This window comes from Cetorhinus maximus, chromosome 13, assembly GCF_964194155.1.
Source record: "Cetorhinus maximus chromosome 13, sCetMax3.hap1.1, whole genome shotgun sequence".
Lineage (NCBI taxonomy): Eukaryota > Metazoa > Chordata > Chondrichthyes > Lamniformes > Cetorhinidae > Cetorhinus > Cetorhinus maximus.
The window spans coordinates 44,521,854-44,547,818 of NC_135891.1; the positions used below are offsets into that span (position 1 = coordinate 44,521,854).

At 43.8% G+C, this 25,965-nt stretch overlaps 1 protein-coding gene across 6 annotated transcripts in view; it reads right to left on the minus strand.

Moving 5' to 3' along the window:
- Positions 1-25,965, minus strand: part of ripor3 (RIPOR family member 3) — a 295,541-nt gene that overhangs the window by 190,921 nt on the left and 78,655 nt on the right. The window lies entirely within an intron of this gene.

Genomic DNA, 25,965 nt, shown 5'->3' on the forward strand with positions numbered 1-25,965 from the left:
CTTAGCCACTGCTCATGATGCATTCTCCTCTAAAATGGGGTGACCAAATGCAGATTGGGTGATCACTTTGCAGAACACTTCCATTCAGTTCTCAAGGGTGACCCTGAGTTTCCAGTCACCAGTCACTTTAATTCTCCACTCCACACACACTCTGGCCTTTCTGTCCTCAGCCTCCTACACTGTTCCAATGAAGCAATGGTAACCTAGGGACCAAAAAGAATGAGGAAATTAAGGTAATTAATATCCGCAGAGAAAAAGTATTGGATAAAATTAGGGGACTCAAATCCAACAAATCTCTGGGGCACTGATTACCTACACCCGTGTGTTCTAAAAGACATAGCTCCAGAGCTAATGGATGCGCTAGCTATAATTTTCCAAAATTCCTTAGATTCAGGAATGGTCCTATCAGATTGGAATTTGGCGAATGTAACACTGTTTTTCAAGCAAGGAGGGAGAGAGAAAACAGGAAACTACGGGCCAGTTAGCCTAACATCAGTCATTGGGAAAATTCTGAAATCTAGTTTTAAGGAAGTCTTAACAATGCACTTAGAAAAGTACAGTATGATTAAAATAAGGCAACGTGGTTTTACAAAAGCGAAATCCTGAGGATATAACTATTAGGGTAGATAAAGAGGAACCAATAGATGCCTGGATTTCCAAAAGGCATTCGATAAGGTGTCACACAAAAGGTTAATAGGCAAAATAAGGGCTCATGGAGTTGGGGGTAATATGTTAGCATGGGTAGTGGATTGGTTCATGTCAGAAGGCAGAGATTGGGCATAAACAGGGCATTTTCAAGTTGGGAGGCTGTGACTAGTGGAGTGCCGCAAGGATCAGTGTTGGGGCCTCAGCTATTTACAATCTATATTAATCACTTAGATGAAAAGACAGAGTAAAGTAACTTAGTTTGCTGGTGATACAAAGCTAAGTGGAAATGTAAGCCGTGGGGAGGACACAGAAAGGCTGCAAAGCGATATAGACAGGTTAAGTGAGTAGGCAACAAGAAGACAGATGCAGTATAATGTGTGGAAGTGTGAAATTACTTTGATCAGAAAATAGAAAAGCAGAATATTTTTTACAAGTTGTGAAACTTGTAAATGTTGGCGTTCAAAAAGATATGGGTGTGCTCATACAAGGAACTCAGATTGTTAGCATGTAAGTACATCAAGCAATTAGGAAGGCAAATGGCAAGTTGGCCTTTATTGCAAGGGGATTGAAGTACCGGAATAAAGAAGTCTTGCCACAATTGTACTGGGTTTGTGTGAGACCACATCTGGAATACTGTGTGCAGTTTTGGTCTCCACATTTAAGAAAGGATATACTTGCATTGGAGGCAGTACAGCGAAGATTCATTAAATTGGTCTCTGGGATGAGGGGGTTGTCCTACAATGAGAAGCTGAGTAAATTTGGCCTCTACTCTCTGGAGTTTAGAAGAATGAGAGGCGATCTCAATGAAATATACAAGATTCTCAAGAGGCTTGATAGACCAGATACTGAGAGATTGTTCCCGCTGGTCAGGGAATCTAAAACACAGGGGCACAGTCTCAGGATAAGGGGCTGATCATTTAGGACTGAGATGAGGAGAAATTACTTCATTCAAAGGGTTGTAAATCTTTGGAATTCTCTACCCCAATGGAGAATTGGGGTACAGTCGTCGACTGTATTTAAGGCTGTGATAGACAGATTTTTGACCTCTCAGGGAATCGAGGGATATGGGAAGTGGGTGAAAATTGGCGTTGAAGATCAATATCAGCAATGACAATACTGAGTGGTAGAGCAGGCTCAATGGGCCGCATAGTCCACTCCTGCTCATATTTCTTGTGTTGTTAGCATAAACTCAAGGAATAGCTCCTCATTTTTCGACTAGGCACTTTACAGCCTTCTGGAATCTGCATTCAGTTCAACAATTTCAGATTATTACTTCTGCCCATTTTTATTGGACAGCAGCCATTGCTGGTGATTCTGCCTTCCCATTTACACCTCCTCTAGACATATCTTTTGCTTCTATACATGTCCCACTACTATCTTCTTTTGCCTATCAATGTCATCCATTTTATCATTTAATCTCCTGCCTTCTACCATATCACAGGCCTTTCTGTTTGTTCTCTCCTGCTGCCCCCCCACCACCTCAACCCCACCCACCGCCATTTCTGTTAACATTTCTAAACATTCCCAGTTTTGAAGAAGAGCCACTAATCTGAAACATTAACTCTGTTTCTCTCTTCACAGATGCTGCCAGACCGGCTGAGTATTTCCAACATTTACCATTTTTATTTCAGATTTCCAACATCCACAGTATTTTTCTCTTGTATAAAATAAATGATTTGTTAGCTCTGCGGTGGGCAGTGATGTAGACAGACTTATATTTCTGGGTCTAGACCAAGTAGATTGGGAGAAACCGTTTCCATTGATCAAAGGATTGAAAACGAAAGGACACCGATTTAAGCTGATTGTCATTGCTTTTTTTGCCAATGTGAGGAAAAACTTTTTTTTTTTAATCAGAGAGTGGTTAGGATTTGGAATGCACTGCTTGAGAGTGTGGTGGAGGCAGATTCAATTGTGGCTTTGATTGGATCATTATCTAAAGAGGAAAAGTTTGCAGCGCTATGGGGAAAAGGTGGGGGAGTGACACTAGGTGAACTGCTCTTGCAGAGAGCCACCACAGACACAATAGCCCAAATGGTCTCCTGTGCTGTAACCATTTATGATTCAATGATGTCAAGGGGCCCAATTCATTCATTGGGTGGCTGGTGCAACTGCTGAAAGAGAAAGCATATTTTAAAGGCATAAGTGTAACATCCACCCATCAAATAAGCACAGGAAGATTTGTGAGATTGGTTTGCTCCTAAGCTATGTCCCTTCTTGAGAGAAATTGCCTTGGCTTCAAATACTGCCTCATCTGATGAGCTGGCTGAGATTGGGAAGAAATAATGTGGGGAATTGTGGGGGAGGGCCTGCATTCCAACAGTCCAGTAGGACTCCTTTTTTATCTGGAAACATCTGGACACTTGAATGCCATGAGTAATCTGGCGCTCTCACAGCCATTGTGTTTTATATTTTTAACATCTTTCATTGAATACACTATATCAATTCCTCCTTCACCCTGAACAACCTTTCTAGCTCATACCATCATTATTAGTACAACTAAATGTACCCATGTAACACAAATAGGCTTAGTAGTATACCAGTGGTATTAGTAATAAGAAGTGAAAATATTTTGCATATTTCCATTGATATACCAACAGCTGCAAGAACTGAAATGGTCTTCTGCTAGTATTCATCCATTAGCTTCTTGATCCATTCCCTATCCCATGGCATTGTTTATTTGTTTCGCAACTCACTTAATCTTGAGGTCTTTTAAATCATTTTTAAAGACTGCTGAAGCATTGGAGGAACTGGTTTTGAACAGGTATTGATGTTGCCAGCATGAGTAGACTTAAATAAATGTATACTGTTGTAGTTGAAGCATTCCATGTTGCCTACATCATCTTTTACGTAATAGAAATGTTAATGTGCATTTACTCATTCCCTGTGCAGTAATTACTCTCATTCTGTTTTGGTCATGTAATATGAAACACAGCCTTAGACCATTGTGTAAATTGACTGTGAATTAACTAAGAATTGCTGAAGAAGATTTTTAAAAATTCATTCATAGGATGTGGGCATCGCTGGCACGGCCAGCATTTATTGCCTATTCCTAACTGCTCTTGAGAAGGTGGTGGTGAGCTGCCTTCTTGAACCACTGCAGTCCATATGACATAGGTATACCCAAAGTCCTGTTAGGAAGGGAGTTCCAGGATTTTGACCCGGCGACAGTGAAGGAACTGTGATATAGTTCCAAGTCAGGGTGGTGAGTGGCTTGGAAGGGGACTTCCAGGTGCTGGTGTTCCATCTATCTGCTGCCCTTGTCCTTCTAGTTGGTAGCAGTCATGGGTTTGGAAGGTGCTATCTAAGGAGCCTTGGTAAGTTCCTGCAGTGCATCTTGTAGATGACACATTCTGCTGCCATAGTGCGTTGGTGGTGGAGGGAGTGAACGTTTGTGGATTAGGCGCCAATCAAACAGGCTGCTCTGTCCTGGATGGTGTCAATACTCAAGAAGTTTGTTGGAGCTGCACTCATCCAGGCAAGTGGAGAGTATTCTATCACACTCCTGACTTGTGCCTTGTAGGCTTTGGGGAGTTAGGAGCTGAGTTACTCGCCGCAAGATTCCTAGCCTCCGACCTGCTCTTGTAGCCACAGTATTTATATGGTTAGTCCAGTTCAGTTTCCAGTGTTGATGGTGGGGGATTCAGCAATGGTAATGCCACTGAATGTCAAGGGGAGATGGTTAGATACTCTCTTGTTGGAAACGGTCATTGCCTGGCACTTGTGTGGCACGAATGTTACTTGCCACTTGTCAGCCATAGCCTGGATATTATCCAAGTTTTGCTGCATTTGGACATGGACTGCTTCAGTATCTGAGGAGTCGCAAATGGTGCTGAACATTATGCAATCATCAGCAAACATCCCCACTTCTGACCTTATGCTGGAAGGAAGGTCATTGATGAAGCAGCTGAAGATGGTTGGGCCGAGGACACTACCATGAGGAGCTCCTCCAATGATGTCCTGGGATGAGACGATGGATCTCCAATAACCACAACCATCTTCCTTCATGCTAGGTATGACTCCAACCAGTGGAGAGTTTTCCCCTGATTCCCATTGACTCCAGAATTGCCAGGGCTCCTTGATGCCACACTCAGACAAATGATGTCAAGGCCAGTCACTCTGGTTTCATTCCTGCATTTGGGGAGATTAAAATTGTGTGACTAAATTCAGTTGGAAGCGTAGTTTAACATCTGACTGTTTTAGGCTGATCCATGCTCACAATTTTTTTCAAAGTATAAATCCACCAAATATTTTACAAGTAAATTGATCCTTCGGTATGAGATACAGTTATTATAAAGATTTTCAAAATTTTGGTTGTGATGGATAGTACCAAAAATGGCATCAATAAAAATTGCCCATTTTTGTAGAGGTTAATTAGCCATAATCCATGAAGGACCATAGGCATCTCTGTTCACTAGAGACAGACAATAACTAAAGTTACATAGCTTTAAGGGTACCACTTCATATCAATCATGGGCCATGACAAGGAAATAGGCCTCCATAAACTACCACAGCCAGTACAGGGATTGAACCCATGCTGTTGGCATTATTACACAACGCACTCTAGCCATCTAGCCAGCTGAGCTTACTGATACCCACAGATAGACAGATAAATAGGTTGATAGCTCACCTCTGCAAGTACACAGTGTTACAATCCCAGCTGATGTTAATACTGGACAAGTCAGATCCCAGAGTGAAACCTGGCTTGATAGATCCTAACCTTTTATTTGAAAAACTGTGGCAGTAAGTCTCTGAACAAATTCACAGGAGTCTGCTGATGAATTTTTAATACAAAGGATAAAATACTTACTCACAAGAAAAGTGAACTATATTGCACCAGACAAAAAGAAGTTGGAAAGATCTCAATACAAACACAAGAAGATGATTCAAATTCACAGTCTTTCTTTACCCCAGCAACATTTTTACAGACGCATAACCAGTGAAGAGTTACCACTAGCTTGATACAAAGGCTTCTCACTTGGGATTAGCACAGTTGCAAACGGCTTTCTTTCAGTGAATTCCTGAGCATTTACTGGATGCTTTTCACCCAATTTGTATCTCTCCCCAAGACTCCCAAAAGCTGCACTCTAAACTCATTGTTTAGCAAACAAATTAGTTCCCTAAACTTAGTCATCCAGTAGCACCTCTGCTAAATTGATCACTTTACTGAGTTCTGTAAGTGACTATTCAGTCAACTACTACCCCTAAGGGCCCTGTAATCTTTCTTATCAGAGAGCTTAAAATTGCTGTCCTCTCTCTGACATACACTGAATTCTCTCCCTCTCAACTCCTGTCTTTTTTTGTATTTGTGTCCCTGGCCCACTGTCTCTAGGCAACAGTAAAGTTTTTTGTACTTTGTGCCTTTTTTCCAGGATCACTAAATTTTAACGCCTTTTGACCCATCTCTTTAACTTCAGGGTTGTAAAACCTCACTTAAAATGTATATATACAAACAAATCCAAAAGACCTGACCTTTTAGTCAGGAGTCTATCCAGGTTCCCAGGCACCAAGACACAAATAACCTAAATGGAACTGAAACCATTTTACCTTTCTTAACACACACATATATATATGTTCAGCTTAAAAATTATACTTTGCTTATAACAACAGTAAGATAATTTGAGACACAAACAAACAATCAGTGAAAGTCTGTGCAAGAAAATATAGAAAAGTGTGAGAGCTAAAGATAGGGTCGTTTAGCATTAAAAGGAGTAAAATTGAGATCAGTAGTACCTGTTGTTTAGGCTATAGGTGCCACTAGGTGTCCAAAATGGCATCCGCATTTTCAGGTGAGACACTTCAGATGCCATATTGGTGAGGGATTTAGCGCATGTACATGTGAACGACCGCCGGTAGTATGCAGAGCAGTCAGATCCTGATGTTAAGCATCATGCAATGCTGATTTTGAAGTCAACGGTGCCATTTTGGAGCTCAAATCTCCTGCTCGTGCCCTTCCTTAACCTAGGCTGAATATGCATTCGGCAGCTAGAAAGGCAGCCCAGCAGTGCAATTTAAAGGGATCATCAGCTACATACAGCAGGTTTTTTCAACCAGGGTTCCCCGGAACCCAAAGCTTTCCTGAGCAGCCGTAATGGGTTCCATGCCATTTTCAGGTTTTTTGAAAATTCACCAAATTTTTCAATTTTTCAGGATGTATTGTTCTTACATTTAATTAAAAATATTCATTCATTCATTCAATAGTGTTTTACTTTGTTTTCATTTTTGTTTTATAATATATATATGGTGGGAGGGGAGGAGGTAGAGAGGGTTGGGGTTCCACAGAATTTTACAACATATTATAGGGTTCCTTAACCAAAAAAATGTTGAAAACCACTGCTCTAGTAATTTTATGACAACAGAGCTCAGGAGTATGAGAAGGAGGAGGAAGCATATGACTGTCAGGTATGAGTCTTGATTGATAGAAGTTGTTGGTGGGCGATGGGGATATCCTGAAATGAGCAGTTTTTGAGGCTAGTGGTGTAGTTGGTCAGTTATGACATTTGTAGATGCATTCACTGACCATGACCACTTATCTGAGGTCATTGAGTTTCTTGCGGCACTCCATCAGGTGTTTGGCGCTTGACTCTTGATATTGATCTCCATGGCCATCTGCTTACACTGCCTTCTGAGTATGCATTGGGCTTCTTGGCTGACTGCAGATACAGGACATCCCGTCACCTTTGCAGCTCCTCCAACAAGGCCTCCAGTACCGCACCCAAAAACCTTTAACCCCACTCTCTCCCATGTTTTGCAATTATTCAATGTTCCACAAGTCTGAAACACTTCCAGCACAACTGCCAGAACCTGCTCAAGCCACAATGCATCTTCTTTTAAATATGCAAATTAGCTTTAAACAGTGTAAGCTAGCTTTAACTAGTACTAGCCATTCAAAATATTGGTCCCCTACTCAGGCATCTAGCCAATCAACAGCAGGGTTCTCACTGACAAGACACTGAAATCATTTAAAACAGCAGATAGCATGAAGTTGGTGGGGAATATCAACTTTAGCACGCATCATGTTTTCATCCAGATTTGAACACGTTTCCAGTGTCAAGATAAAAGAACTGAATTTTTTTTTTATTTAACATGTCTTCCGCAGCATAAATAAATGAACTTCCAATTTTGACAGAATGCAAAAAGTCATTTCTAAATGTATATAATAGTCTTTTTAAGACCTAATAGAGCAGAGAAACTGGAGCTTGTGCCCATAGGATCGGCTTCTGTTTGAAGTGCTACAACAGGGAAAATGGTGTTCAAGACTGGCACTAAATGCAGTCAAACTAATCATCAGGAGGCTTAAAGGATCAGTGTAAATAGGGTGACTGTTGTAAACCATTATATTCAACCAAGCAGCTTGGATATGTCCATCTTACTTACATTAATACCATTGTGCAGTTTGTATAAGGCAGTCCGCACAGCTTCCAGATCATATTTTCTGTCTTTAACACTTGGTGACATCTATTGGCTGAATTTTTATTTTGGTGCCCATTCGATCGGCTTCAGACTTTTGGGAGATGGGAGTCCCTGGAATCCTGGACAGTATACTAAGGGGGTGCCGCCTTGAAATGGTTTTGGCCTCGATAAGAATAAGTTAAAAACCTGCAAGAGAGCTCTTCTTGCTTGAACTAATTAGACCAGATTGATAATGCCTACCTGTAGCCGAGAAACAGACAATCTTAAGCAGATATTGATTTAAACAATCTGCAAGAGATTCGAGTATTGCAGCACATCCCAAATGAAAAGCACATTAAAGTGGGTTAGGTTCTCAGCTTGTAGCTCAGGCATAAAACCAACATTGTGGATCACACATTCATTATAGAAGCTGTCCTTTTTTGCCATTGATTTCAATGGAGATGATAATCAGGAGTTTTTTTATAAGAGATGGTCAACCAGTGACATCAGTTTATGTCCAGGCAGCAAGTTGATAATGTGCCCCAGTATGTTTGGACACACTAAGAGTTGCATCTGAAGTTACAGGTTACATGTATATCAGTTTCTTGGAAACTTTAGTTATTTTTCCTTTTAATATATCCATGCAATATTAGCACAGTGAGATACTGTCACTAAACCAGTGAGCATGCCATCAATTAATGTCTAAAAGACAGAATATTCATTTATAGGACTATTTGGTCATTTACTATAAGTTACAGACCTCAAGCAACCTTTTGGAGAAGGGTACAAATCATCTGGGTTATGGAATGTTTGCAAATAATTTCTGTTCTTGTCCACCCTCCTTGATTCCCTACATGGCGAGTACCCAAACTCACATCCAACTGGCTGAGAGCTATTTGGCTAAAAGGAGAGAAAATCCTTGGCTGATCCAAATCGTACCACTATTACACACAAATCCACAATCATTGCCAGGATGAAAACTTCGGAGCAGCAAGGCCATACCGTAAACAAAATATACTGGCATACGCCCTTTCCATTTAGTTCCTGGCATTCTCAGCTTTGCTGTCGCATTTCTTTCTCTCCCCTACCCCAAATCAGTCTCTGCTGCTCAGGTTATAAAATATTTCACATTTAAAAACAAAGCTCCTGCATGCTTTCTTCAAATCTTTGAACTTCTGAGATTGTTGTTGTCCCACAGCTTTTACTCACTGCTATACATCTGTTTCTGTCCGACCTCAGTTGGAATTAATTTTCTCTTTGTATTCTTATTAATCTGTTAAAAATGCCCCTGCTTGCTCCAATCACATGGAAGCCAGACTAGCTGCTCCTGCCTGAATCTGAAGGAATAGGAGCAGGAAAAATGCATGGTTTGGCAACAAACCCTCCCTCTTTGTTAAGCTTCTTAGAATATTTTCATCCATTCTAAGAAACATGGGTGTGCAGTTGTATCATGATGGGGGGGCAGGCATCATCATTGGGAGAGAGAAAATCCAACATAGACTCAGCCACAGACTTCCTTGTACACCTCCCATTAGCACAGGCAGAGACCTGGAAACAAGTTGCAAGTCTATCCTTTTGGCCAGGAATGGTGTGTGATATGAGAGTAAAAGCCTAGTTGAATATTGAAATAGCTTGAAAATAAAGCAAAACATGTATTATATTCTGCAAGGGCATTTTTGAGTTCCCATGTTAGATCCACAACCTTGGTTATTGCACTGCACAGTTTTACTGTCTGACACACAAAGAAGTTTTACAAACATACATGATCAGAAAATACCTGTTGTAACCATTCTAACTAAATGGACAGAACAGAATTCTATTTGGCAGCCACATACCTGATGTCAGTCAGCAATGTCAGTCTTGAGTTTTACTTAGAACAAACTGAACAGTAAGCTTTTGGAGATCTGCTTCTCTTTCTTGGCAGGTAAGATTATTGCCATATGGAGTAAATTTAGATGCACACTCCACATTTGCTTAGAACCCTCCTCTCAGAATAATGGGATTTTAACAACTGAGTGATTGGTTCCAGAGTTGTCAGGAAATCAAAACTAAAAATTTACTTTTTTTAAAAACTTGTTGCTTTTAAAACTTCTGTTGATAAGGTCCAGTTTTCTTCAACAAAGAATAGAACATTTTTAAATTTTGTTCCTGTCACTCAGGAGAAGGTGGTTAATAATTTATTATGGTCAAGTAAATGAAAACTATGCAATCACAGCTGTTCCATCTAATTGCTAAAACCCACAGGTTGAACTGACAGCTATTAGAGGCTCAACAACATAAAAATCCAGGGATACCACACTGCACTGTGGTCACATTACAATTTATGTGTTTTTATAGTACGCACTTTAAAATGCCTTTTGTGGCAATGGCCCATCCCTGCAAGGCCCATTACAGTACCATGTATGCATGACCTTTGATAAACCCTTGATCCAGCCAACCCTAAAGGACCCTTGTTAAACATTCCCAACCCTCTCACATTACATCCTTTCTACACTGTACATAGTGTACAGGCAACTTCAACTGACAAGTATACTCGGCATCATGATATGCATATGTATATTTATCATAGCTTTATAAAATACAAGCATTCTTGAAAAAATCTTTTGTATCAAGTTACCTTTTTTATATGAATCTTGGTGACTTATACTCAGTAAGGAATATGGTATAGGCAGTTGTTGTATTCTTACTTAACTTCCTATAATGCCAAAATAGTGCTTATATATTGAAATATACTCGCGATTTTTTAAAATTGAAAGTTTGGACAAGGGCTGAGATCAGAGTCCAGAATACAATGAAGGTTGAGTAGAATAGGAAAAGAGTAGATAAATTACATTGTGGATTGGTGATGTGAACTTGGTTTTAAATACCTATGGATTGTAAGAAGACGGGAATGTTGAGGAAATTTCACAACTGTGAGATCTTGGAATATCGAGGTATCTTTATTCTAATGATTTATGGTAGTTACGAATACAGTCCAATTTCCTAATTGAATCCAGTGAACTACTGATCCCTTGGAAGAGCCAAGTAAGCTGAATTGTTCCAAGCTTTGAGATTTGGGCATCTATTGTCTTTGACATGAGAATGCAAGTTTAGCACAGGGATCAACTGAACCTGAATTTTTAACATGGGCCACAATATTTCATGTAATTACTGAACAGATAATCTGGAGCATGCGCTACCAGGATGACAAGGCACCTTTAAAAAGCAGTATTTATAAGAGGAAAGTAAATGTATTCACACATTATGACCTGCCAACTGGTTAAATATCTGATTCCCGGAGGGAAGATTTCCTGTTTGCTATTTGTAGGAAAATCATAAACGCGTGTATGAAGAATGTGTTTATAATTTAACTCTGGATAATGAACATTGAAAATTGATGCACTCTGCCCCCTGGTCAGTGCCCTATTTGTGATTACATTCATGGGGTCCAGAAACAAATACTGCCCAAAGGGACCATGTGTGATTTTCCACACAACATCCTCCAATTGAACAAGGCTTTGGCTTTGCTGTCTGAGATCTTTTGGCATACTATCATTTTGCTCTCATGTGCTGAAATTTATAATGACATTGCATTCTGTTCAATTCAGTGGGAGACATTCTGGGCTGAATTTTAAACTCAGTGAAGTTTTAACTCCTTTACTGCTGACTTTTTAAAGTTGAATACTGTTCATCCAATGTTTCATTAACAGCATTTATTATAATCAATTCTTCCTTCCAATTTTCCTTTATCTTTAAAATGCAATGAGGGGGGGGGCGGGGGGAGAGGAGTGGGGGGTGGTGGGGTGGGGGGAAGGAAGTTGGAGTGGGGTGGCCAGACAGCACCGCAGACCACTACCCGCTCAGGCCACACAGAATTCTTCAGGTAATGTCAATGAGAAAACCTTTGTAGGCTGCATAGGTAGCAACCAACAGAGTTGTCTGCCCCTGGGAAGTTGACATAAGTTGAACCAACTTTTCTGCCATTTCCTCTTGCTAGCACGAATGGGACATCAGCAGCCTCCTAGTAGCTTGGCCAAATGGTTATTCTTCAGATGTAAGCATAGACAGTAAATATAGATAAACTGTTCAACCACGGGGGCATATCATAGATAATCCCATTTCTGTCCAACCCTAATATTGTCATATATGGATTTTCCAGCAGAAATCAATTTTAAAAATTAAGCATTTTTTAGCCTCACTAGCCCAAGAACCAAGGCCAATATATGATCCTTACTCTTGACCAATTAAATTTAGCTAAGCCGATAATGATCAAGGGCTAAAAATTTGTTTAGGCCCATTAGCAGATATGGGAATCGTAATATGTGATTACCCTGTACCCAGTCGAGGTGATGTAAGCTGTAAGCAAACTTTGTGCTGCCTGTTCAAATCAATGATTGTGGTGCTGCTAACTGGCTGCATGTTCAGCAGGGGGCCCACCTCCGTGCATGGCTAGCATGATTTACAGCTAGCCTGCACTTCTTGAAGGCAGCTTGCCCCTCTGAAAGGGGAAGTGCATTCAGGCTGCAACAGCTGAAGTCTTTGAGGGAAGGAAGAAAACTACCAATGGAGCAATAGATCAGAGAAAGAGGGTTCCCAAGGTCTCTGATGCAGTACTGGAGGCCTTAGGTCAGGAGGTCGAAAGGAACAGAGCAGTTATGATTCTGCCGGTGGCCCTCAAAGCATACCTTGCAAAAGGAATGGCTGTAGGTGGCCAGGGAGGTGAATTCCTGAAGCCTAGCTCCAAGAAACTGGCTGCAGAACCAGAAAAAGTTCAACTCCCTTACATGAGTGGTCAAGCTCAGTGAATACATCTTCCAATGACATCCCCTAACCACCCCATTGCCAACCTTTCATGCTGTTTAATGCACCACAGCCCCATCGATCAGCAATTAGGATTCATGGTGAACATTCAGACGCTCCACCTCATCCTCACACATTTACAATCACTGGAAACATCATAGCCTTAGCTTGTAGCTTCCATATTCTTCCAGCAATGCAGCTCTGACAGGCACCCAGACATATTGCAGTACACTCACTGACATTTTTTCCTATTTCTTGCAGGACAAGGTCACACAAAGCAGGCATGCCACATCATTTGAGACCCTTAGAGGAGACATTGCTCTGTATTTTAGGGCTGGCTGTGACTGAGACCATTGGTCCAGTGTTGCCAAGTACATTGAGGTAGCTGATATGTTCCCACATTATGTATCTTCTCAAATCCCACTTCACCTCATCCCATTACTAGACATGAAGTGTAAGTTACAGATGTTGTGACCATGAACCTCTTACTTTCCACCAACCTCCCTTCCTTCCTTCATCCCAATCCCCCTTTCTGATTTTCTGCTTTCAGATACTCAACCTTCCACTTCACTGTTGAGGACGCAAACAAGGATGGACATCTGATGATGAAACATCCTATCTTGATCTGACACATGCAGTCACCAACTCAGCACTGGCACTGTGCATATTTCAGAGGGCAATATGGAGGCAGGATTAGCTCGTACTGAGTCACCATGGATAAGTGGGCTGTAGCCAGCACTTATTGCCCATCCCTAATTGCCCTTGTTCAGAGGGTTTTTAAGAGTCAACCACATTGCTGTGGGTCTGGAGTCACATGTAAGCTGGCAGATTAGTGAACCAGATGGGTTTTTAACAACAATCGACAATGGTTTCATGGTCATCATTAGACTTTTAATTCCAGATTTTTTTTTATTGAATTCAAATTCCACCATCTGCCATGGCAGTATTCAAACCCAGGTCCCCAGAGCTTTACTCTGGGGCTCTGGATTACTAGTCCAGCGACAATACCACAACGCCATTGCCTCCCCTAGTATGTGAGCCAGCTCCCTGGAGGACGAGGTCATGCACAAGTTCTACTACAACGGATTCAAATGAGGCCTTTGATGGGGTGGCGTATAGGAGTATGTTCTAGAAATGCACACAGAAATGCTTAGTGCGTTGGCAGGCCCGACACAAAGCCTGTTGTCAGCTCCAACTTGGCGCAGGGCTTTGCACAGAGCTTGGAGTCCAACTTTTCCAGCCTGGAACTGTGGCCAACTCCATGACAGCACTTAAAGACCCAGCCTTTATGCAGTGTCTGGCAGCTTATGTTTCAGCTTCCATTGCAGCACAAGTAGATGCCTTGTAACATCTTATTGCAGCAGTGGAAGCTCAGACTGAGGTCATGAGATCCATTCTCGTTGCCATGCAAGCCCAGCTTGGTGCCATGCAGTCTCAGACTGCTACCACCGTGGCTACAAACGCCAATCCTCAAAGGGCACGCAAGTTCTCACAGCAATGCAGCAATCTGTGCTCCAGCAGATTACTGTGATTGATGAGGCGCCACCCCGAGGGAGTGCAAGTGGCTCCATGACGCACAACTTGCTGTCCTCTCTCAGGATGACAGCAATAGTGCTTCTGCCACTGCCAATTTGCCAGTGCCTTTGCTGTTACCTGTCAGGATGACAGCCCAGACGCTGTCACCCATGTTTAGATGGTGCAATCTGACGCTGGGCTCTCAAGGCCAAGAGCTGCTCGAGGGCATCCTACAAGGTCATCCAAAGTCTCCCCCAGCAGCATTTTCCCAGTCATGCTGCAGCCGTTAGCTTAGCATTGCTTAGGAGCATTAGGACAAGCAAAGGAGCCTGCAAGACAAGCAATAAAGAAATGGACAAGGGTGAATATAGATCATGGGTTATAAATCGACTCAGCGTAAGGCAACCCCATCTTATTGGCGATAAAACCATGCTTTTGCATACGCTCGGCATATAATTCAATCCCTCTTTACAGCCACGACATGTTTGCATTAGTAGTCAGCCTCAATTTCTCACCTCACAAATGGATGTTTTACTTACCAGTACCTTATAACTGCGCGCAAGAGATCAATCAGGTGATACAGGCTGGGTTGTGAACGTGTGCAGAAATTTAAGATTTGCCCAAACAGAGCAAACCCTGCATGGCAAACGACAAAGGTGGGTACCATCCATACCCACACCTGTGGTCCACTTTTATACTCAGCATATAAGCTGACCCCCAATTTTGGAGGGATTTTTCAAGGCTTCAAAGGTTGACTTACACACCGACATCTATGGTAGTTAATTTTGCATGCATTATTGAAAGTGTTGTTGGACAAAGATGTTATGGAATGGTTTTTTTGCAGTGTCTTTTATTTCAGGATTTTGGCCAAGGGGATGCTGTGATGATCTGTAGCAGAAGGATGGCAACTGGGAAATTGTGGAACAACAGTAAAGTGGGGATGAGATTTTTGGGAAATCGGAGTCTGAGTATTGGCTCACAGACAGCCATCCAGAGCAAACGGGACCCGATCCCAGATGCCTCCCTCCTTCTTCTTCTTCTTTCTCCTCCCAGGTCTCTGCCTGAGGCCTAGTGGCAAGGCTGCACCCTCATGGCAGCAAGTTTGTGTAGGTTGCAATAGACCACCATAAATTTGAAGACATGTTCCAGCAAATTGTGGAGGGCTTCACCCAATCAGTCCGGATAGTAGAAAAGTTGTTTTAGAATGCCGGATGTCTACTCTACAGCATTCCTGGTGACAGCATATCTATTGTAAACGTTCTGTTCACACATGTTTGGGTGGTGAAGGGCTATAAGTAGAGTAGGTAGCCTTTGTCACTTGGCAATAGCCTCTGGTTCTTCATGGTGGCAGGTGCAGTTGACTGGCACAGGAAGAAAATGCTGTGGCTGTTGCCACGATAGCGGGCATTCACTGATCTGATGTTCTATGCATGGTTGCACAGCAACTGCACATTAAGGAATTGTGGTACATCTCCCCATTAATGGGTCGCATCTGCAGAACCATGTGCATTTAGATCCTTTGTCACCTCCCTAATACAGCAATGCACAATGATCTGTGATATGTTGCCAATGGTAACTACGGGGGTGGGGGTGATGATGTGGTGATATTGTTGCTGGACAGAGACCCAGTAATGCTCTGGGGACCTGAGTTTGAATTCCACCATAGCAGATGGTGGAATTTGAACCCAATAAAAAAACATCTAATGATGACCATGAAACCATTGTGATTGTTGTAAAAACCCATCTGGTTCACTAATGTCCTTTAGGGAAGGAAATCTGCTGTCCTTACCTGGTTTTGCCTACATGTGACTCCAGACCCACAGCAATGTGGTTGACTCTAAAAAATGCCCTCTGTGCAAGGGAAATTAGGGATGGGCAATAAATGCTGGCCTAGCCAGCGATGCCACATCCCATGAATGATTAAAAAAAAGTATCTGCTTGTGTAGAAACTATGATCTTCATGGCTACTGGCAGCACCATCCTTGCCCTCTGGCTGCAGGTCCTGGTGATGGAGGCACAGCTCAGTACCTACCTCCCCGGTGAATTGTAGCAGCCTGAGACACTGCTCCTGCTCCTCCTACACACAACATCTCCTCCGTCACCTGTTGTGCTGCAGTCGAGGAAGGACAGCAACTATAAACTCCATTAGTGATGGCAAACTTATTTTGCAAACAGACACAATGCCAGTGTTAAGAGGAAACTGAGCATCACCCTGGATGGCCAGACACTGAAGCATGATCCCCATCCTGCCACTCTTGACAGAAACCTTCCGTACAGACAGCACCTCATCAAGACTGCAGAAAAAAATTAAAACCCGCAAACTGACTTGTACCCCATGGAGATCACAGGCCAAGACCCTAAGAACCTCTGCTCTTGCCATCACATACTCAACTACAGAATACTGTGCCACAGTGTGGTACCAATCTTCCCACACCAAACTTATCAATGTGCAACTCAACTCAACAATGCGCATCATCATAGATGCTCTTTGACCAACTCACCTGCCCTTGCTCCAAGTCCTGAGCGACATTGCCCCCATGCCCCCTACCTATATCAGGAGGGTAATTGCAGCAGGCAAGCTACTGGAGAAGGTCTACCCCAACCCAATCTCCTCAACCTACCAGCAGCATACCTTCCCTCATGCCAATCCATATGATTAGATCCACCATATTGAGGAGCAACAGCCGAGGACCTATGGCAGGAGGATTAACTGGGGAAAACATCTACCAGAAATCACTTTCTCGTCGTAGACCCTACTGCTTGTCTACTTGTCTTAGATCTCCCATGGTGACAGTGGACCCTTTTAAACCATTTCCGGACCGGCCAAGGCCTCTGTGCAGCCACCCAGCTTCAGTGGAGTCACCAACATCATCCAGGCTGCAGCTGTGATGCAATCCAAATATTGTTGAGGAGTGTCCACTAACTGAATATGAAGACAGGCTTAAAGAACTCCATCTAGCCACTGACAAAGCTATTGCTTGGCTCTGTGACTATGCACATGCTAAATAATAAATAATACTGACAGACCTTCAAACTCCACTGCAAGCATTGGTAAAATACTTCAGTACTCCCTCCTGACTCCAACATGTTTTCGGATCTCCTCCAACAACATAGTACTTCCACCCACTCTGCAAAAGCACCTCACCTGGAAGTCCCATGCTGATCCCTTTAAGTAGCATCAGTGGGATCCCTAGTGCAGCTGATATATATTTAGATGGGAGTTTTTAAGAGAGTGCATTAACAGGCCTTATACAAGGCTCAAAATGGCAGAAATGCTTTTGGGCACACTTGCAGTGGTAGTGCCCTCATTGGCACTGCGGAACTGAATTTTACATTTGAGGCATCAAAGCTGGGATCTTCCTGGTTTGTGCAGCTCAGTGCCAAAGGAAGCACATTGCCTATTGTAACCTTTCCTAAGCTTGTGGTCTATAAGTGCAACAGACATTTTTCTAATATTATTCTTTAAGTGATAAGGCTTTGCTGGTTTGAGATCTCTCACCTGCTTTAATATTCATTTGCCCCCAAAAAATAAACCAATGGTGTATCATATGCTGAAAATATTACTTGCTTTTATTTCCCTTCTTAAAAAGATCAGCATAACCATATTCAGTTTAGGTTTTGCTCTGTTAGAGAAGAAGACCCCATTTACTTGAACCTAAGACTAGGTCCAGAATAAATTCACAACATATGACTGCCCATTAAATACAACAAAATTAACGAATGAGAAATAAATATAACATTTTAGAATCTCGGTACATTCACTCAGAATGTTAAATCACAAACTGTTATGTAGCCGTTGCCCATCCATTAAACTGGCAAGAAAAATTCCATTGTCAATAACTACATGATGTCCAAAATCCAGTAATCAATGCAAATGTAACTCACATCAGGATCAGATTCTCCAAGTGACTATTTGACTCTAACACTGCTTGGCATTATTTAATCTCACCATTGGATTTCACCACAGGCAACATTTTTATTATTTTCTTGGTCAAACTTCTTTTTTTCTTCATTTATTCATGGGCATGGCTGGCTAAGCCAGCATTTATGGCCCATCCCCATTTGCCCTTGAGAAAGTGGTGGTGAGCTGCTGCCTTAAACTACTGCAGTCTATTGTTAATAGTATTTGATTCAATGACTGCATTAGATTTTTGATTTTTGCAACTTATAACTAAATGATATTTTACATAGAATACACAGCATAGAAACAGGCCATTCAGCCCAAATAGTATTTACACTCTACATTGAGATCCCCCCTGCACCCCATCTGTCTCATCTCATCCTTTCAACACATCTTTCTATTCCCTTTTTTGTCAGCCTGGTTTCCATCTGAAATCATCTAAGCTATTTGCCTCAGCCACTTCTGCCAGTATTAAGCACCATATTCTAACCGCTCTCTGAGTAAAGAAATTCTAAGCGTTATGTAAAAAGAAATTAAAACTTGGGAGGCCTTGTCCTTGTCCAACATTTGTACTTTGGCTTTCCCTCAAGATTGAGCCTACCTCTTTTTGCAAGAGGAGGAATGAGTAAAATTGAGATAAGGTAAATACATTATATCGACAAGGATTGTTCCCCCCCCACCAGCGGTGGAGTTTGTGACATGACAGGGACAGATAGTATGACTGGATGAAAAAAAAATTGGGCTCCCGGTGGCTGGAAATGACAACAGAAACTTGCAGTTCTGACCATCGCGGCAGGATAATGGCAGGTTGCCATTCCCGCGGAAGGTTGTTGGGAACCCATTTTGCATATAATTAATGGAATTTAACTGAGCAGCTGATCAGAATTCTACACACAATCACCACCCCACCCCTGGCCCCCACCACCCCCCCCCCCCACCCCCCCATCTCGCAGCACCCCCGGCATATCAGCTGGATTTCACACTGGTCTGAAACACGATCGGACCAATGTGCCAACATGGCAATGAGATGGCAAGGATTTATTGGTAAGGTACAGCCTGGTCCACTTGGTGGAAGCTGCATGACAAGTGGAGGGTGGTGGAGGGGGGGAGGGTCTGTGCTGGAACACAAGGGGTGGAGAGAGTAGACAAGGTGGGGCTCCTGGAACATGAGACGGGGGAGGGCAGATAGGATGGGGGTGCTGGAACATGATGGGGGGTGAAAGTAGTTGGGAGAAGGCCAGAGGGAGGGGGTTGATGCAACCATGGAGCCTTGCAAGCTGGGTTGGGAGGGTGAAGGAACCACAGTAGTGCAGGGGCCATGGGAAAGCAGGGGACAGTGACGGGGGTAAAGCAGGAGACAGTAACGGGGGGAAAGCAGGAGACAGTGAGCAGTGGGGGGATTGTTCAGAGGGAGGGATGTGTGGTGTCAATGGAGGAATCTTAGGGGCAAACCGAGGGTACTGGTGGTGGGAGGGCACAGTGTTAGAGGGAGTAGTGGGATGTGGTAGGGTGAGTGGGGGTGGGGGCGGGGGTCAGGGTCCATCTGAGGCAGGTAAAGGGCCGATTTGAGTGGCTAGAGGGGACATGGAGGTGTGCACAGATCCTAGGGATGGAAAGGATAAGGGTGGACATGGGGACCGTAACAGGCATGGGCTCATCAGGGAGGGAAAGCGGTTGAAGTGTTACAGTGGTGGGCTGCAGGGTGATGGGGTGGTGTGGGAGGGGTTCAAGGGTGACAATTGGGAGGGTGAAGGTAACACTGGGGGAGGCCAATGGCGGTGGGGGGACGGTGTGGGTTACAGGAGGAGGGTGAAAGGCGTTGGATACGATTTGAAAGCTCATGCACACCATCCTGATGCTAAGGCACAGCACTGGTCCATACCCTCAATGTCCAGCTCAAGAAATTCTGGTTGGGAGGACAGTTTTCAAGTGGGCAGAACTGAAGGTCAGCTCAACTGGACAACTGAAGGGGAACCCTAATAAGCTGTCCTGACAAGGGAAATGTCTTTCTATAGACACAGAAAGGCAGTGGAGGGAAAGGGAACAGTGTGCCTGGGAGGCTTCTCGCATATGACTTGCAAGGGCCTTGGCCAAGATCAATGCTTCCATGCACAGGCAGGAGTGAGAGGGACAGACCCAGCCTGGCTCAGCCCCTTGACAAGGGGGATGCGGGTGTACATAGGCACTAACACAGGTAGCAGCAAGAAAAACCCAACAGACCTCTGTGAAGTGCAATGATTCATATATTTACAAAGGTGCAACAACTATTTACAATGCTTGTATACCAGTGCTACCAAAATGAACTTAGAACCTCTTAATTTTCCTTACCCTACCACTATGTCTAGGTGCTTCCCTGACGTCCACAGCAGAGGTGGAGGAGGCAGCCTGCAGACCACTACACCCCGTTGTCTCCAATGACTTTGGCAGGTGGCCTCTGCAAGCACAAGGCCTGGAGGGCCCCAGCCATCTTTGGGTGTCCTGCTCTGGGGCAGGTGCAGCCTCAGCGGTCCCAGAGGTTGGAGCTGATGGGGGTCACTGACAGAGGGTGCTCGGAATGTCTGGACACCCTCAGAGAGTCTTGTGTGGAGGCTCCAGAGGTATCCACCTAAAGCTCCTCTTCCCTTGTGTGCCCGAGGACCCTTCCCTGCCCCTCGGGCAGAAGGGGCACCTGGACGGAGGTCGAGGTGCCCCACCCTTCTGTCGCGTAGCCACTGGGAGACCTCACCCATGGCTACAGTGAAGGAGTGCAGGTCTGAGCGCATCTCCAGCAAAAACTGGGCATTCTGCTGGACCAGGTTCTCCATGGCATCCGCCATCCTTCCCATGGAGGCCTCGAAGTGCTCACATGTCGGTACTACTACATCAGAGAGCAGGCCGCCGGACTCCTCCGCCTCACATGCCACTCTGTTGAGGGCCTCTGACACCTCTGCCTGATGTTCCCCATGTCTTGCTGCATCTCCAGAATCTTCTCCATGACCACTCCCATCTCAGACTCGGACTTAGCAGAGGCCTTTTCTCCAGCAGTCCTCTAAGTGCCAGAGACATTGGCTGTCACTGTCTCCTCTTGCTGTGGACACATGTCCAGGACACCACCACCAGTGTATGAGGCCCAGCCTAAACTAGATCCATGACCCACCAAGGTGTGTGTCTCTGAGCTGGTGGAGGGTGCAGGTGAATGTTGTGACGGGTCTAGCGGAGAGAATTCATCATCCCCGTCCTCTTCCAAGGTCCTCTGTGGGCTGGGGCTGATTTCAGGCACAGGGTCTGGCCTCACTCTCTTTCTGCTGGCACCTGTAATGGAAAGAGGAGAGAATGAGTGACTGCTTAGGCTTCCTCCTACATTGTACAGAGCCTCACCCTTGGGTTTTGAGAGTTGCAGAGATTAAGCATGCTTCCTCACTGGATGGCTGGGCGAAGCTGGCCTCGCCATCACCACAGGCAGGGTCACTTTCCTCCCTGGCCAAGCCCGCTGTTCATACTGTACGAGGATTTCGGGCATGCCCCCTCCCGTCTTCTCCCTTTGCACCTGTCTTCTCCTGTGTAAAGATAGAAGATGGTTTGTGAGCACTTCTGATGCAGGTGCAGGTCGTATGCTGCTAATCTGGTGTATAATGAGTGACCTTGTGAGTCCCCAAAGCCTGTCCACCATGTGCAAGGCACAATTTGGGGTTTGAGGCAATTCTGTCCACTTGCCTGGATAAGCGTTGCTCCAACAGCACTGAGGAAGCTAGAGACCATGTAGGACAACACAGGCCATTCGATTGACACCCATCCAGTGCCCTCAACATTGAGTCCCTCTACCTCCAACCCACTGGCAACTGTGTGCGCCATATGAAAGATGCACTGCAGCTAGTACCCAAAGGTACTTCGGCAGCACCCTCCAGACCTGCAAGCTCTAGCAGCTAAAAGGACAAGGACAACAGAGGTATGGCATCAGGAGCATCTGCAAGTTTCCCCCTATGCCAACACCCGCCCCCCCCGACCCCCCCACTCACCCCCTCAAACAATTTGCGCCTTCAGTGTGGCTGGGTCAGCAACCTGCTGTTGCCTCCCTACCAGCAGACCATATGGACTGCAGTAGGACTATGAGACAGCACCCCAGCACCTTGCAAAGGGCTTTTATGCATGGGCAGCACAGATGCTGGCCTTGCCATTAATTCCCACATTCCAGTACCCATTCAGTGAGGTGAGAATGGGGAGTAGAGGGTTCATTTACCCTGGCGGCACAGATTAGGTCATTCATTCACTTTCTGCACTGCAGGCGGTCCTCCTCTGTAGGGACGGGGCATTGGCCACCCTGGCAACCTCCTCCCAGGCAGGTCTGGTGAGACGGGTGGCCATCCTCCTCTCATCCCTGGGAAAGAGGACATCCCTACTGTCCTCTAAGGCCTGCAGTAGAGTCTCCATTGAAGTGCTGCTGAAGTGTGGGGCTGGTGTCTTCAGCTTCCTAGAAGACATGGCTGTCTTGCAGAGTCTTTGCGTGATGCATGAATGAATGTCTGGATGGCTTTTAAATATGGTGCCCAGATATGACTGCGTGGCGTGCGACTTCCTGCCCGCCCCGCCACATGATTCGGCATCAAACCCCCGGCTGCGTAATTAATGTGCTAGACATCGCACAATTTGGCGAGTTTACCTGCTACGCTCTGTGACAGGAGTCCCTCCGACTTCCTGCCCCTGCCATGGGACTTAGGCCCAGAGTGGTAAATCCCAGCCATTGTATCTAATAATTAAACACTGCCTAGCTACTTTAGTAAAATCAAAATCTCTTACATGAAGTTACTTGTATTTTTTAAAAGTACAAGAAATAAGTCACAAAATACATTTGAAGAACTCAGTTTTGAACTGGTGAATAATTTGATTATAAAGAGCTTAAGTACATTGATGAAATTATATCACCTAAACTTGAAATAATTCTAGGTGCATTGAGGTTGAATGGAGACCAAAGGAATTACTTCTCCCCCTATAAATATGCCCTATTAACCTAAAATGACAAAACCAATTGAATCAGATATGACAGGTCAGATCTTCTAATGTATTAATGCTTTTTCTTAGGATGGATTCCTCTAATTGATAGAACAATAGAAAATTTACGGCACAGAAAGAGGCCATTCAGTTCAAGTTCCTGCGCCGGCCAAGGATGACAAAAATAAAAAGAAACCAGCCGCTCATTTTAATCCCACTTTCCAGCACCTGGTCCGTAGACTTGCAGGTTAAAGCACTTCAGATGCAGATCCAGGTATTTTTCAAATGAGTTGAGAGTTTCATCCTCAACCACCAATTTAGGCAGTGAATTCCAGTCGCCCATCATGCTCTGAGTGAAGAAGTTTTTCCTCAAGTCTCCTTTAATCCTTCTACCAATCGCCTTAAATCTGTGTCCCCTGTAATATTCCCCTCCGCCAGGGGAAACAGGGCATCCTTGTCTTCTCTATCTAGGCCCCTCATAATCTTGTACACCTCAATCAGGTCACCCCTCGGCCTCCTCGGTTCCAAGGAAAACATACCCCAGCCTAGCCAATCTTTCCTCATAGCTACAATTTTCAATCCCTGGCAATATTCTTGTAAATCTCCGCTGTACTATCTCCAGAGCAATTATGTCCTTCCTGTAATGTGGAGACCAGAACTGTACACAAAATTCCAGCTGTGGCCTAATCAGCATTATATACAGTTCCATCATTACATCCTGTTTTTGTATTCAATACCTCATCCAATAAACGAAAACATTCCATATGCCATCTTTACCACCTTATCCACATGTCCTGTCACCTTCAGGGACCTGTGGACATGCACTCCAAGGTCTCTCACTTCCTCTACTCTCTCAATATCCTTCCATTTACTGAGTATTCCCTAGCTTTGTTTTCCCTCCCCAAATGCATTACCTCACACTTCTCCAGATTGAATTCTATTTGCCACTTTTCCGCCCACACAACCAAACCATTGATATAATTCTAGAGACAACAACTATCCTCTTCACTATTGACTACACAGCCAGTTTTTCTGTCACCTGCAAATTTTCCAATCATGCCTCCCACATTTAAGTCCAAATCATGAATATATACAACAAACAGCAAGGGCCACAACATTGAGCCCTGTGGAAAACCACTGGAAACTGCTTTCCATTCGCATAAACATCCATCAACCATTACCCTTTCTTGCCTGTCACTGAGCCAATTTTGGATCCAACTCGTTACCTTCCCCTGTATCCTATGGGATTTCACTTTTTTGACCAGTCTGCCATGTGGGGCCTTGTGTGAAGACAGGGACAAAGTACTCATTGAGAACCCTGCCCACATCTTCACCATCAGCACACAAGTTACCATGTACATCTCTGATAGGCCCTACCTTGTCCTTAGCTATTCTCTTGCTCTTAAAGCACTGGTAAAACATCTTTGGGTTTTCTTTGATTTTATCTGCCAATATTTCATCGTATCCTCTCTTTGCTTTCCTAATTTCCAATTTTACTTTGCCCCTGTACTTTCAAGGCTTTCTACAGTATTAAGCTTTTTGTGACTGTCATAAGCTTTCTTTTTCTACTTTATCTTGGCCTGTAAGCTTCTGGATAACCAGGGGGCTCTAGATTTGGTAGTACCACCCTTTTTCTTTGTGGGGACATGTCTACACTGTGCCCGTAGAATCTTGCTTTAGAATGCTTCCCACTAATTTGACATTGTTTTCCCTTCAGCAGTTGTATCCAGTCCTTTCTCGCCAGCTCACCTCTCAGTTTTGTAAAATTTGTCTTTCCCCAAATTAGAACTTTGACTCCTGTTCTATCTTTGTCCTTTTCCACAATAATGCTAAATCTAACTATATTATGGTTACCATCTCCAAAAAGGACCCCAACTGCTACTTCATCCACTTGCCCAATTTCATTTCCTAAGACTAAATCTAGAATTGCGCCCCCTCTCGTTTGGCTTGTTACATGCTGGCTAAAAAAGTTCTCTTGAATGCAGTTCAAGAGTTCTGTGTCCTCTGTGCCCATCATACTGTTCTTTACCATATTAATTTATATTAATCATAACCTAACAGGTATTATGCCAAAAATTCATAATTGGGGGGTCAAATGATTCTAAAAATAAAGTTTTAAGAGAAAAAGAATTGACCAAAGAATTGACCATTGATGTTTCCTCCTCTACAAAATTTTATTCTGGTCCTGAAATGCTAAAATTCTGGGTTTGATTTGTACTTATTAAAGCCTGTTTCTGAGGAATCCTGAATGTTCTGCAAGTCTGAGTTAAAAGACCTCAGGCCACGTACTGTCAGCTTTTTGTATCCAAGCAACAGGCTGTGGCAAGGGTTGCCGTTGCAAAGGCATAACAGCAATACATGATAAAAGCCAGTCCTGTCAGTCCATGTTCACTGCAAACTGTGCTTCCAACAGAATGCAAACCTCCCGGCTGAGGGCTTCCCAAGTGCTGATTGATCTTATTTTACCACCTAGATACACATGCTGAGATTTTTTTTGTCAGCTAAATGATAGGAGGTTCATATCACTCATTTATGCCACTCTGACATAAATGGTGTGCTTTGCAATCTACTCAAATCTTGGGGTTAAGAGGTGAGCGTTTGCATTCCACAAATAAATAATGCAATATTGTTTAGACAACTGCATCGTGTGAACTCAAATTACACATTTACAACTTATGCAAATCTTCCAGTTTGTCTGGAAACAGGACTTGTACGCAAACAGAAAGCGGGAGCAGAAAGCATTGGCTTTTGTTCATTTAAACAGAGAG